Source organism: Paroedura picta, chromosome 5 (assembly GCF_049243985.1).
Source record: "Paroedura picta isolate Pp20150507F chromosome 5, Ppicta_v3.0, whole genome shotgun sequence".
Classification (NCBI taxonomy): Eukaryota; Metazoa; Chordata; class Lepidosauria; order Squamata; family Gekkonidae; genus Paroedura; species Paroedura picta.
Window position 1 is genome coordinate 101,704,888 of NC_135373.1, and position 14,973 is coordinate 101,719,860.

The 14,973-nt window shown below is 44.3% G+C and overlaps 1 long non-coding RNA gene across 1 annotated transcript in view; it reads left to right on the forward strand.

The window, feature by feature from the left end:
• The window catches only part of LOC143838375 (uncharacterized), a 15,963-nt gene continuing 990 nt past the window's right edge, over window positions 1-14,973 (forward strand). The window contains exons 1-2 of the long non-coding RNA XR_013231374.1: window positions 1-116; window positions 10,625-10,726. This is a non-coding gene — a long non-coding RNA (uncharacterized LOC143838375). The remainder of the gene's footprint in view (window positions 117-10,624; window positions 10,727-14,973) is intronic.

Here is a 14,973-nt window from a genome sequence, read left to right on the forward strand (position 1 = left end):
TCTTCTGAGCAATACTGTTCACTTGGGCTTTGAAAGAACCTGGTGCCAGAGGATTCTATGCCAGTGTATTTCACAAGAAGGATTTTTTTGCCGTCCTCAAGCCTCCTTTGGGGAAGGTAGTACATTGTCCAATTGGAAAGAGGGTTAATTAAATTTTCTAGCAGAGAAATGGACTCTAGTAACAGGCAGAGAGTTTAAGTGAAACTGAAAAGAGAACATGCTACAACGAAGGTGGTGATGAGAAGTAAATCTAAGAGTTTTTCCTTTTTCTTGCAGCTCTTTTTTTTTTAAAACCCTACTCTTGAACTAGATGTCAACCTTGAGACTGTTTTAAGATTATCTGAGAAATGAGAACAGCTGCTGTTTCTGCAAAACTGAAATGAAAAAGGAGACTCTGTCAGGCTGCAGGCAGGGACTGTTGAATTTAACAAGTCCTTTTAAAGAGCCACTGGTCCAGGCTATTCTGCCTGATGTCTGTCTGTAGGAACTCCACTGGGGACAACTAAACAAAGAGAAAAGCTTATTGCTAGGAACAAATGGGTTGGGGGATGCTAGAATGCAAATTGAACTCTATAAGTAAGGCAACACCTTGCCAAAATCACTTAACACCAGTATGTGGATACTGACGGGTAAAATGTTTTGTGGGACAGTCTATTTGGGATTTTTTTTTTTGCAAGGCAGACTGAAGGGTAGGAGAGATTCAAATGAGTAGCCATGTTGGTCTGAAGTAGCACAATAAAATCAGAGTCCAGTAGCACCTTTAAGACCAACAAAGATTTATTCAAGGCTTGAGCTTTCGGGTGCTTGCCTTGATTAAATCTTTGTTGGTCTTAAAGGTGCTACTGGACTCTGGACTCTGATTTTATTGAAGGGTAGGAGATTCTGATTTCCTCCTACAAGTGCCCCCCTTGACCCCTCTTAGTGCTGTGAGGTAAACTATGTTTCTTTGGTAAAACCCTTGCACTACTCTAAAATTCAGTGCACTGACTGGAGTAGAGATCAGGCCTTCATCAGATGTATTTAATCACAGAGCATGTCCTATCTTGGTAATATGGGAGATAATTTTTTTTTTCTGATGAGACCTTTGTAGTGACTGTTGCCAGTTTTCTGGTTTCTTTTTATCAGATCTGTTCTTGGATGGGTGAGACTGTATGTTCTGTGGTGTGTACTAATGCACCTGGGACTGCTGGGAGTGTGGTAATTTATGTTCAACCAGCCCCTCCCCCCAACAGCCAGTTTGGTGTAGTGGTTAGGAGTGCGGACTTCTAATCTGGCATGCCAGGTTCGATTCTGCACTCCCCCACATGCAGCCAGCTGGGTGACCTTGGGCTCGCCACGGTGCTGATAAAACTGTTCTGACCGGGCAGTGATATCAGGGCTCTCTCAGCCTCACCCACCCCACAGGGTGTCTGTTGTGGGGAGAGGAATGGGAAGGCGACTGTAAGCCGCTTTGAGCCTCCTTTGGGTAGGGAAAAGCGGCATATAAGAACCAACTCTTCTTCTTCTAAATAGAATTCAATAGCTTAGTCAAGTGACATCATGGCCATCAGGATTTCTCCATGGCAGTGGACACCTCACTCTTTGGTACAGTTCAAAGCCAGATGAGTTATACCATCTCCCTGTTTTTTCCTCTTCATGTGCCATCAAAAGATTATATCACAAACTGCAGAAACTGTGCAGCTTAGCTTGCTTGTCATAACAATATGTATATTTATGGAAATAGACAGTTTTCTGATTTTTACTAGAACCGGAGAATTTGGAAATTTGGTACAGCTCAGAACAGTGATTATACATCTGCTGGCCTGCAGTTGATCCTCCTATGTAGATTCTCCCCAGTATTTCCCCCCTCAAATTCTGTAACAGGAGAAATATGGCTGTGGGGAGAAGTTCCCCATGAAGGATTGCCAGGTAGCACTGGCAGAGGTAGAAGGGGTAAGCATCACCCTGTTTGTAAGCTAAAATCAACTGTCAGCGTCCTTCCTTCCTTCCTTCATGTCAAACCACAGAAGTATTTGCCAGAATAAAGTCTTCTTTTGTTCTGATTTAATTGCACATGGCTGCTTTTCAGTGGAGGATATTGTTGGACACATTAGCTTGAACTACCCCTCTAGATGTCCATTGGTATCTGCAGTGCATTGTCCATTGGTGGCATATCTGAATATGCAAATCCACTGGGGCTGTGGATGATACTGGGTTGATAGGTATTTCAGTAAAGACCCAACAATATGGGTGCAGGTAGTCATTACTGAAAATGTTGCACAGAACTCTCTGTTGTAGTGTGATGCATCGGAAGTTGCCAATTTTCAGTTTGTCAACTTTCATTTTACAACTATTTTTGATTATGTTGCTTAGTCTATATTTGTGCCTGGATCCAGTGAGTCATTTCCCCAATCAAATGGAAGTACATTTAAAAATATCAGCGGAGTCCTGTTCCAGGAACATAGGATAATAGCACTTAAAATTCCTTGAAACAGCTAAAGAGACTGAGTTATATGCAGCCAGGGTTGCCATGTTTCCCCTGCCCACTGGCAGGGGATGGGGGTGGGGTAGGGTTGGTTGCCAGATTCAGGTTGAGAAATGCCTGCAGATTTGGTGGTGGAGTCTGGGGAGGACAGGGACCTCCGTGGGGTACAATGCCATTGAGTCCACCCTCCAAAATGTATGTTTTCTCCTGCAGAACTGATTCCGGCAGTCAAGATCAGGTCTAATTCCAGGGGATCTCCAGGTCCCACCTGGAGGCTGGCACCTGTATTCTTCACTGAAACTCACCTGCTATCTCTCCCTTCTTCAGTCTCTATCTAACATGACTTTTGTACAGGCAGGTCCCATGATCCCCAGCATAACCTTTTTCATGGTCAAATGGGACCCCTCCTTTTTCACAAGCAGAAAGGTTAGTTGGAAGTGGAACCAACCTCATAGCCTGGATAATGTTTTATGCCATCAAGAGTGTACCTAGAAATTCTGCTGAAGCAGATTTTTTCAACCAGAGCTCTGTGAGCTTCTCCCAAGGGTACCATGAAATTTTACAACTGCCCGCCTCCAGGCACTTTCCTCAAGTCACAGTTATTAATTAGTATATGCATATTTGGCTTTGAACATGTACTTGTTAAATAAATGAGCTAGGGGAGAGAGCTTGGGGTTCTGTAGGAAACTGTACCATGACACAGGGGTTCCCCAGATGCAGAACTCCACAGACCAAAGTCCACGAGGCTGAGCAGCAGTCCCTACCACCAGTTTCCGAAGTCCAGGTGGGACTGGAACTGCTGTAAAACCAGCTTTTGAATCACAGTGTAGAAGACTTGTTCGGCAAGGCTGTACCTGCAGGAAGCACTTGTGTGCTGCCAGGGCTCATGGTAATTGAACTCCATAGACATCTGAAGACTTACTGTTTGGCCACCCCTGCCCTATACCATTCAACCTGAGGAGAGTGTCCTTTTTGGCCTGTTTCCCTTTCCCTTATGAAGGGCCTAACTTGGCCTGGGATAACACCTTTGGAAGCTCCACTCATAGGATCTCAGCAATTTCTGTGGAAAGCTGAGGCTGCCCCATGTCCCAGCTCATTTCTTTGTTTCTCTGCCCTAGCTCAAGGCTGCATCCCAGCTGGTCATCAGGCTGTGAGCTGTGAAAGGGCCTATAAAGCAGTGGAGCAGTAGACTTTGCCTTAAAGGAAATGCATGTGTTGCTGTTTTGACTCATGGACACTGAGGGGCTTTCCGCACCGGGATCCTTGTAGCAAATTGTTTGCTGAACGAAAAATCGCCATTTAAAATAGTGGAATTCGTCATTATGCATACCTGACTTTGTAGTGGAATCCAGTTGCGTTTCCATCGTTTCCCACAAGCTTCCGGTCTCAGCAAAAATCACTAGAAAGGAAGCGCTATTGCCGAGCTCGTCCCGCCCCTGGCCGTCAAGCAGCCAATGGGCAGCTGTTAGCATGCTCCCAAACAGCCCCTTTCCCTTTAAGAAAGGTTTTTTTTAAAAAAAAAGACACACCCATTGCAACGAATATGTGTTGATTCGTTGCAACGGAGAGATCCATCCAGCTGGCAGGTGTGTTTGAGCTGTCGTTTCATTGTTGCCATGCTCCCCCCGAGTGAAAAAAAAAAATCCCCCCCCCTCACGGGCCCGATTTTCGGCCGAAAACAGTGTAAAAAATAAAGGGAAAATACATCAGCAAACGGGCTTCTCTGTTGTTTGTGCTTAGTGACTGTAAAGAGACTGTAAAGAGCTTTGGGGAGGGACTGCAGCCGGGGAAGCCTCACTGGGTAAACGAAGGCTTGCCGGTGATTTGATCTCCGCTCGCTCGGAGAAAAAAAAATGGCGATTGCTTCGCCGGAAGATCAGAGGAGAGAGCCAGGGGGAGGGACTTTGTAGAAACCACAACAATGGTAACGCACAGAACTTTCCCGCTAGCGTTGCAGATTGGTTGCAGGAGTGTAGCACTTTCCGGAGGGTGAATCCACTTTTGGGGATTTCCTTGAAAGCGCTACAAGGAAGCGCTTTTTGCGGATCGGTTTCAGGTGTGTGGCAGATTGTCAACGACGTTGTGCATAACGGCAAATCAGTAGCGTTTTCAATTGGCAACCATTGTGCGATTTTGAAGGCGTGCGAAAAGCCCCTGAAAGTGGGACCTTGGCAACCATCTGTCAGAGAAAGGGAACCTGGAAGTTGCTCAGTTCCCTGATACCAAGCCTGGGAAGGCAGCCTGGAAGGATACCATGACTGATGATATCCAAGGCCCCTGAGAAGTCCAGAAAGAATCAACAGAGTTGCATTTCCTCTGTTCACCTCCCATCCACTGGAGTGACCAAGGCAGTTTCAGTCCCTTAACCAGGTCTAAAACTATAATAGAAAGTTATCTCATTAAGTTTATTCATCCAGGAAAGCCTGAAGTTGTCCAGCACTATCCTTTCAACCACTTTGCTCAAGAAACTTGAGACTGGTCAATACTTGTTGAAATGTCCTGGGTTGAGGGTTGGCTTCTTTATAAATGGATTGTGGGGTGAAAGAAATGGTGCAGGGGAAATAACAGCTCTCTCTGTTGATGGACACACCCCTGGAGGTCTTGGCCAGCTGCCTGGAGGCTGTGACTGTTGGCTCTGGCAGAGCTGCCTGAAGCTTAACTCTACAAAGACTAGGGACTAAGGAGGAAGTGTATCTCCTATGTCTTGGCAGGGTGCAGATAACAACTTTGCATGCTATTAGGAACTTGAGTGTGACCTTTCTGTGGAGGCTCAGATGGCTACTGTAGCTCACCTGGCATTTTATCATCTTCATCAGGCAAAGCTATTGGTGCCCTGTTTGGCCCCAGAACTCCTAGCCCAGGTATTCATGCAATGGCCACCTCCAGATTGGATAACTGTAACTTGCTCTATGCGGGGCTACCCTTGTCCCTGATCCAGAAGTTATAGCTGGTACAGGATGTTGCTGCTCAGGTCCTTGTGCAGATTCTGTAGAGGGTTCATATCCAATCTGCCCTCCAGCAGCTGCATTGGCTGCCAGTTGAGTTCCTGATCAGGTTCAAGGTCTTGGTGCTGACATTTAAGGCCTGGCCCTGTGCAAGGGACCTACTCTCCCAAAATGTTCTCCCGCACACACACCCAGAATCCAGCCTGGCCTGGAGGGAATTCATCTACCATCCCAAAGTGGCAATCAGCAATTCCCCGGGTATATAAGGAAAGGCCACAAGAGACAAAATTGGCACATCCCTTCCTGCCCACCCACTCACAATCTGCATAAATTCACAGAATCAGCATTTCTGTCAGATGGCTATCTAGCCTCTGCTTAAAACCTTCCAAAGAAGGAGAACCCACCACCTCCTGAGGAAGCCTGTTCCACTGAGGAACGGCTCTAACTGAGGAGTTATGGTTTTATTGATACTCTTATTCATGTCTTACTGATGTTTTTACCCACTTTTAATTGTCTTGTAAACTGCCCCAAGCCCGTTCAGGGAGAGGAACAGTATATAAACCCAATTATAAATAATAAAACAGGATCACCCTGTGCAGAGTCTGTGTTGCCACCACTGCCAATGCAATGAGACCCAAATGAAGAATCGCCTCCAATGTGGAAACAAACTTTCTCCATGTGATCAACTGCTGATGCCGAGAACACATGTAATTGGTGTCATGTTTCATGAGGAGTTTATATTTCGTAGGTGCAGTCAGAACTGAATGGGTTAGAGTGGTTTCTTTTTATTTCAGAATAGGCAGCCACTCCATCTCGAATTCTTTTTTTTTAAATTTTGCACACTCCCAGCATAGCCTCGATCTGGGCTCTCTTCCTTGTGTGTCGCTGCCAGGGCCCATCCGTGCACTTATTTTTAGTCTTTCTCCCGGGGCTGGCTTCGTTTTGTTCTTCTCAGCTTTTCTTAGTTCATCTTTGGTTCTATGAAGTTCTCGTTTTAGAAGCCTGTTTCTCTGCAGCCAGTCATTTGGGAATTTCAATTTTTCTTTTTTGTGGTTTTAGGGCTTTTTCCTCCTCCCTTTCCACAGCAGCTTTTCATTTCAGTCTCCACCATCCAGCTCCAGCTTTGCCACTTTTAGTTTGAGGACCATCAAAGAGAATGTGCTCTGTTTTATTCCATGAGAACATATGGTTTTCAGCTTGATGTTCCATCCTGCAGATGCAGCTATTATCTTGCAAGGTGCTAAGTGCCAAATGTTCCTGTTGAAGCGGCGGAAAGCAGAGGAGGTTTGTCACTTTCCAGGGATCCTTGAAGATGAGGATATGAGGACTTGGGGATCTTTTCGTCCTTTCTCTCCCCCTCCCCGCTTCTTATATGGCTAGCTCTTGTGGCTTTTCTAAATGTATTATTTCTACTTGGAAACATTCCTGTTCTCATTTGACGAAATGCCCCTGGAGTTTTTGTTACATGCTTCAAATAACACTCGTGTCTGCTTATCTTGATACATGCAGTCAATATTTGCCTACATTTATTTATTTGTCAGTTGTGACTTTACATTTGGGTTGTGACCTTTAAATCAATGCCCCCAGTTAATACCAGAGGTGTCATTGAGCATGTATGGTCAGAGCCAGTTTATCCATGTAGCACATGCCCCACATTTCCAGGGGACCAATGCAGTTCCTTCCCCCCATGGATCAGGGCTGTAACCTCCCCCCTCCATCCCTCTTTAAGGACACTTGGAGTGACACCCCTTTCCCAATGTCGGGAGCCCCTCCGCCCCAGTCTTGCTGCTCCTGCCACAATTCTGCTAGGGCCCCGCGAAAACTGGCTCTGATGCTATTGGCCCCCACAAATCCTTAAACCATTTCTGCAAATGGTACACATTGAAATGGTGTTGAAATTGACTTAGGCCCCAAGGAACTTTGCAAGTGTAGTTCCACGACAGTCCTGCATATTCTGTTGTTTCCAAGCTGAGACTGTTGCATGAACATAGAACACTGATTGACCACACTTGACAACAAATCAGAATGGACTTTTGGATGCCCTTGCTCAGCCTGGGTCACTGGTTCCCCTCTCCCATGATCTGTTTGAGCAAAACAAGTTTCTTAGTTGTGAGATCAGGACTTCCATTGGAAGAATGACAGTATATTATACATCTTTCTGTGTTAGAAATAAAAACATGTGTGTGTTTAAAAAAAAACAATGCTGTAAGTTTTAGGAGATTTACCTCCCCAAAGTGGGATATACTTCAAGTCTGACCACCTGATTCACTGAGCTCTGCCCACCCAAAGTGACTTCTGGCTGCGGATGAGGTTTTCGCTGTCCTCCTTATGTTTAAATCATTATGGGGGGGGGGAATCCTACTACTCTGTATGCACAGAAGGGTCATTTGAATAGAAGGAAGAGTATCTTAAGGAAGTTGTTAAAAACTTCTAAATATATAATCGTATGTTAACTGTTGTCAAATTGCTTCCGACCTATAGAGACGTGGGCTTTGTGCCAAGATTGCAGACATTTCTGATGGTTATGAGTCGGCCACAGATTATCCTTCTGAAGTGCTATTTGCAAATGGGCAGTCTTGGCTAGTAAGGAAGCCAGCCTGTGACCTTTCCTAATGATACTCAGAAGAGGCAGGGGATTGCATGTTCCCTCCCAAGCAGTACCTCCTGATTTCATGAATTTAGGCAGATTGTGAGTGGGTGGGCAGGAAGGGATGTGCCAGTGTTTGTCTCTTGTGGCCCTTCCTTGCCTACCCAGGGAATTGCTGATTGCCACTGTGGTATGGTAGATCAATTTCCTCCTGGCTGAATTCTAGAGGTTTTTGGTGTGGGGGGTATCGTTTGAGCATGAAATTGGGGTCCCTGTGGGTGAGCAGGTAGTTGTGAGTTTCTGCATTGTGCAGGGGGTGGGACTAGATGACCCTGGAGGTCCATTCCAGCTCTATGATTCTATGAGCAGTTGAGCAGGATCAGTACAGGTGAGACCATCAAATCTAGCAACCGTGACACGTCCATTCTTTCCACACAACTGGAGGCACTGCAGTGAACTTTGGGACACAGCCACAGTTATCGATGAGCTGAGCATTGGATCTGCTCACCAACTCAAGTGGCTTCCAAGCAACTTTGTCCTGGTGCAGCACCTATTCTGTTCTGCCCAGCAGGTGAAATAGATTTCCCCCTGAGGTCATGGATGGTGAGTCAGGTGATTTAGCATTGCAGGAAGGGAGACATGCATGCATACAGTTGCATTGAGCTATGTGGATCCAAGGAAAGAAACCTGGCCAACAGGCTTAAGTGGTTCACTAACACAGTGAGGGGGAGCCCCAGCCATGGCGGCTGCTGGAGAGCACCAAAGGTGAGCCAGCAGCAGAGTGGCAGGGTAGCCCCCCGAGGCAGCAGCCAGGGAGGAGGACGAGGAGGAGCCACAGCCCGGTACCGACCAATCTACGGACCGATCCCAGTCTCCAGACCGGGGGTTGGGGACCACTGCACTAAAAGACAAATTGCTCAATGCTTGCAAATTGATGAGCCGAATGTTAATCAAACCAGTAAGGGTTGAAAGAGCATCCCTAAATCAGTCCATATCTACGAGAGTAGCTCTTTGCTTTTGTCCCAGTTGTAATGAGATATTTGATACTGTGTTTTTTTTACTCTGCAATGGTGTCTTTGATCAGCTTCATCCTCCCCTTCTCTTTTTTGTCCTCACAGCAGCCCTGTGAGGAAAGGTAGGCAGGTTGAACTCACATGGGAAATGTTAAAGAGCAGCAAATGGGAGCCGTGTTTCAATAGGGGCAAAATGTGCTCACCACTTAGAGAGCAACAGATGCCTCCCTCCCCTCTGAGCCCCTACGGAACACAGAGATAGCAATTGATATAATAATAGATGCTTTGCTACAAGGAAACATAAAAGAGTCATTTAAATGGCAGGTTTGAGCTGTAATTACTTTTAACATCAAAATCTGCTTCTGTGTGGGTGCTATCAAAGTAAAGTGTTACCAGCATAAATTGTTGAGGAAACCAATTTATTTTATAGCTCTGCACTGCACACAGGGCAATAACAGTCGGACTCAGGAAAACATTTTTGTGCACGCTAAAGCTCTCCTCTTCGTTGCAATGATATTTATTGCCATTACTGGAGCTAAATATTCAGCATTGGAGAAACATTATTCCAAGGCACAGTTAAGGGAGGAAACATGGCATATTTTTGATAAAGGGTGATTGGCTCTTGTAATGCTTTATAATTTAGCCATTATGCCAGCATATTTTATGATGAAATTATTACATTATTCTCTTGCATTACATAATAGACTTTTTTATATAAACAGAAACTCAGAGGAAAAACTAAGACATACTTTTCAGAAAAAAAGCTAAGGCATTTCAGGAAGACTATGGATGCCATCCAGCCATGTCTAAAAGTATTTTTCAGTCCCACTGATTTCAGTGGAAGACATATAAGGACCGATTATGCACTGGGAACTTCACTGCCCCAGCTCCCGTGCAGGAGCAGAAATTGGGGACGGATGAAGTGCACCAGGCCAAATGCTCCCCCATGTGGGTGCAGGAAGAGGTGAGTCAACCCACCACAACTAAAACTCCAGCCTGCAGCCTGGCATTAAACCTCCAATGCATAAACGGTTCAGCACACATTTCGGTCTTCCACTGAACTCAATGAAATTGTAACAGGTTTTAAGTTTGGATCATTCTCAGGTGCAAATATGCATTTATCCTTATTAATATTTCATCTTACCAAAAAATTGTCATGGTTTTTTAAAGTTATATTTTGCATTAATGTCTTATTGCCACAATGATAAAATAAGCATTTAATAACCTGTAACAGCCATAAAAGGAGAACAACAACCCATACTGCTCCAAGTGTGTGTGCCACATGACATCTTGTTTGTTTGCTTGTTTGGATCAATTGCCTGCTGCTCCCAGGCAAGCTGGCTCCCAGTGGGTTACAGCCAGGTTAAAATACAGTAAAAATTGATATCACTAAAGCTCAAAAACCCAACAAAGTGGCAGTGAAGATACCCACATTTCCCTCCAACTCTGCAATATCCCCAGCAGCGAACCCCGTACTTCAGTAAGGAGGATGGTGGTGTCAGATGTTTGAATAATTAGACCTCCTGCGAGAAAGAGATGGGGGAGGGAATCTAAATTTTATATTGTTTCGCAGAGTTAATCTAATCTAATCTCTAAATTTTGTATTGTTTGGCAGAAATAAAGTGGTGGCTTGAAGTTCAAGCCTGTCCAGAATTATTCTTCCACTGAAATCAATGAGTTTAAGAAGGGAGAAATTCTACGCTGGATTGCTCCATTGGTATGTTGCAACTTACATTTCTGAGAATTCTGTGTTCCAAAAGTTGTCCCCTAAGTCCATTTCATACGAAATCTGACATCTATACCCCTGCAGTTTGACCTTGAGCCTCCCCCCCAAGCATTTGCTGCAAGGTATTTTATAGAATGTATAGAATTGGCCTGGCATGAGACACTGTTGGTTTAAAAAAAGGGGTTGCACCATGCTGGCAGGGGCTCATGGGAATTGTAGTTCATTGACATCTGGGGTGCCACTGTTTGACCACCCCTGGATGTAATTTTTAATGATTTTTTCATTGTATGTTTTTCCAAGGAGCTTTGAGTGGGTACATATTACTCACCTCCCCATTTTAATTCTCATAACAACTCTCTATGGTAGCTGATATTGAGAAAGCATAATTGGTTGAAGTGACTATGTAGCAAACAAGGATTTGAACCCAGGTATCCCTAAGCATAGTTTGACATTCTGATCACTACACCTCATTGATTAACACAATATTTTGACTTGGAGGGATAGATTTCACCTCTGATCAGGTTCCAATAAATGGTCCCATGCACATCCCAAGGGAACAGTAATGCGCTGAAGCTTATGCCACAATGTACTTGTTACTTATTAAGATGCTACAGAATGGGTTCTTGTTATTTAAAAAATAGTTATAAAACTGTCCCAGGGATTGACGTGGGGAGGAAGTATGTTGGTGATGGCATTTGTGCTAGCCAGTAGGCACTTAGCACTACTGGCTTTCCCAACGCACACAGAAAATTTGCAGTCCTATTTTGTTGCAGAGCATGTTCCTGGGCAATAATTCAAGTATGTATTCAGAGCAGTGAAGAAATGTTTGCATCACCTCTAACACATATAAAAAGATTATATGGGTCGTCCTCAGTATCCAAAACGGAATGACTCTCTTCATACTCTGTTTTTCAGAATGCTCATTATGCTCAGTTACCAGGCGGCAGCTAGGCATGGTATCCAAAAGATGGGGAAAATGTGCAAACTCACTGTTCGACACTGTTAATTTGTTTTTAGCAGTTTATGGCTTGGCACAGAAAGGAAGAATCTTTTAAACACTATTTCCCCCGTGTGTGACATTGCCATAAGCAATCATTTTCCTGTTTAGATATGGAACATCTAAACCAGCCCTTAGTCATAGTCAAGCTCAACGCAAGTTTTGGAGAGTGAGGATTTTAAAAAATCTAAATAAATAGGTAAGCAGCGAGGAACAATTAAGAGAGGAAGTATTTGGGGAGCTGGGAGAAAAATATGTTGTTCACCAACCATAGTGCTTGGAAAAAGCTCACGCCCTGAATAAATCTTTGTTGGTCTCAAAGGTGCTACTGGACTCTGATTTTATTGTGCTATCTGTCCTTTTATACCTAGGGACAGTTCACATGGTCAAGATTTGCTTAAGCAAGCTCAGCTGACATGCTTAATACATTGTATTCTAAAAATCTTTCAGTACCTTTCTAGGGTTGTGCCCTACTGCATATGTAAGATATATGTCACTTTTCAACTGTGTGAATCCTTAGAAAACCCCTCAAGCAATTCCAGTCTGAAATGCAACTTCCCAGGTCTGGTCTTTGGTCCAAGAGGTGCACACCTCAGCTTGGTGTCTAAATCCAGCCATTGGCAGCTACCCAGGTTGAAGTTACAGCTTGCCAGCAGTGGCAGAGTTAAGAATTAGAATAGGGTCATTGTCAGAGGCAATTGTCCTCAGGAGGATTTTCTGGAACAGTCTTTCTGATCTTGTACCTCTTATCAATTGAGATTAAAGCATGGGGGGTGGGGGGGAGAGAAGCCTGGTTTGACACCTGTCCAGCTCCAGTCCCTTGTTTATTAATGCCCTGCAGGAGAGATTAGTTTACTGCTAGAAAAGCGAGCAAGGGGCAGGGCTACTTGTGCAAAGGGCAGGGATAACTGCTGTTGAAACACCACACAGCTTTAAGCCCTATCCTGCTTTAATACACCAGGCAATTTTGATGTACCTAGGCTGTTTCCCCCAGGATGACAGTTGCCTGATTTAGCATCATCCTTGTCCTAAAAATCTGGGACCACCTTATTCTGGGAGAAACTCTGTCATCAGATGAACTCGAATAGAGGACAAGGAAAGCTGGATTTGTTTCATGTTCCTCCGTATCCCTTTGTCAAAGCTGTTGGAGGGTTCCTCCAGGATTGCAGAAAATGATCTTACCAGAAAAATATTCTTGTTGCTGGTCTTCATACTAATTTACACAGGAGCTTTCTACCAGTAAGTGTCCTGTGGCCTACTAGTTTGATACTTTCCAAAAATTGTTTCACAAAAATAAAACGATAGCCTGAGTTAAAAAAAAAAACATTTTAAATATCTGCATAATTATCTGCAGAATGCACAAACCACAGCTCAAAGATCTACAGTTTGCAGTTAATTAAGCTTCAGCTGCATAATGGGAAAGGACCGTCTTTGATGGCAACAATATTTCTCAGCCTAATTTATAATACAAAGAGATGGGCAGGATGATAAATCCCCCCCCCCGCAAATCCCAGAGGGCAGGTCATGTTAGTCTTCAGCAGCCAAAATAACAAACGGTCTTGTGGCGCCTCAAAACCTGGAGAATTTATTGTAGCATAAGTTTCCGTAAATCACTCACAGCACAATCTTCTGGATTAGTCATTGTAGTAGCAGGGGTAGTCAAACTGCGGCCCTTCAGATGTCCATGGACTACAATTCCCATGAGCCCCTGCCAGCAAATCTGGATGTCCAGGGGCCAATGGACATCTGGAGGGCTGCAGTTTGACTACCCCTGTAGTAGAGGATCAAATCCCAGTGGATTTGTGGACCTTTCTCAACTGCAGATGAATAAATCCAGTAAGATGCATCTGAATTGTCTGTACAGACTTGTAAGGGTTCGTCACTTTCTCTCATGAGCTAATCATTCTCACTCACAACTGGGACAGAAATAAGGATCTTCAGGATTTGTACCAAGAATTTGTAAAACATGGTATCCCTGCATCGGAGGGAAGAGGCAGGCTGACAAGGCTAGTACCTAGGAGACACTTACAGACTAGACCCCGCAGAAAATCAAAACCAAAAACCAGCCACAGCAGTATGACACAGGTGGCCGCTCAAAGCTCATTGCCAAAACTTCCCCTGGGTGTCATCAGGGATCTACAATGTCTTGTGGAAGTTAACCCTTCCCCCTCCTAAGCACTGAGGTGAGGAGGGGGGACTCGTGAAGAGAGGTGAGCTGATCATGTACAGCCCTTCACTTTCAATTGGTGAGATGATTGCTCACCAGTAACAACCGTCCACTCAAGGGAGGTACAAAATGCAGAAACTAGCACTTGCTTTTTCCTTAGTTAGCAGATGTTAACTGTTACAATCTCATAGAAGAGTCTTTTCCCTGCCCATAACACTTCCTTTGTGCAATGCAGTAACACCAGAAGAGCTGAATTTGGAAAGCTTTTTAAAGCTAATATCCTTAACCCCCAGTTCCTTTGTCTCAGAGCAGCATTTCCCTAAATGTCTGTTCTCCAGGGTCCACATCCATCCCGATTTACTCAAGGCAAGAACTGGCTAACTCTTTTGGCCCTCTTCTTCCCCCAGTTCCTCTTTTAGTTCAGGAGAAGAATCACAGGAAGGCACACTGAAGGCATAAAGTCACAATTTTTCTCTTCTTATCCCCAATAGAATTTCCCAACTCCCTCCCAATGGAGATTTGTTACACTTTTTTCATTCCCCAAACTGACCATAAAGGATTCTATTTTTATATGTACCATGACATTCTATCCTGCAATAAATGTATCATTAGTTTCACTTTTCCCTGATGGAGAAGTTTCACATCTTCTGCTTGGCTGTGAAGTCCAGGGCAGTGCAGAGCTGAAAAGGAAGATCTGAGGGATGAGTTTGAATCAGGGAATTGACTTGAATAGAGCAGACAGGGGCTACTTGCCCTTTTTGTAAAGGTCCTTCTCTTTCTTCTACATATATGGCTCTTCTAACCAATTTGATGTAGCTTCTACCAGCAATGTGTCTGTGAGTCTAACTCTTGAGGTATGTCAGGAAGATGTTAAAGCCTGAATAAATGTCATATAGAATACAGCTACAGGTCAGGGCTAACTATATTCAGTGAACTTTCTTGTTAACATTGGATTCTAAAGTGGAAAAAAAAAACCCTGCCATAAGCTCTACCCCAAAACAGTGGTACATCAGTGTCAGGGATTTCCTTTACCATTAATGAGACAACCTGCCCCAACCCAAAGTACTTCATTTA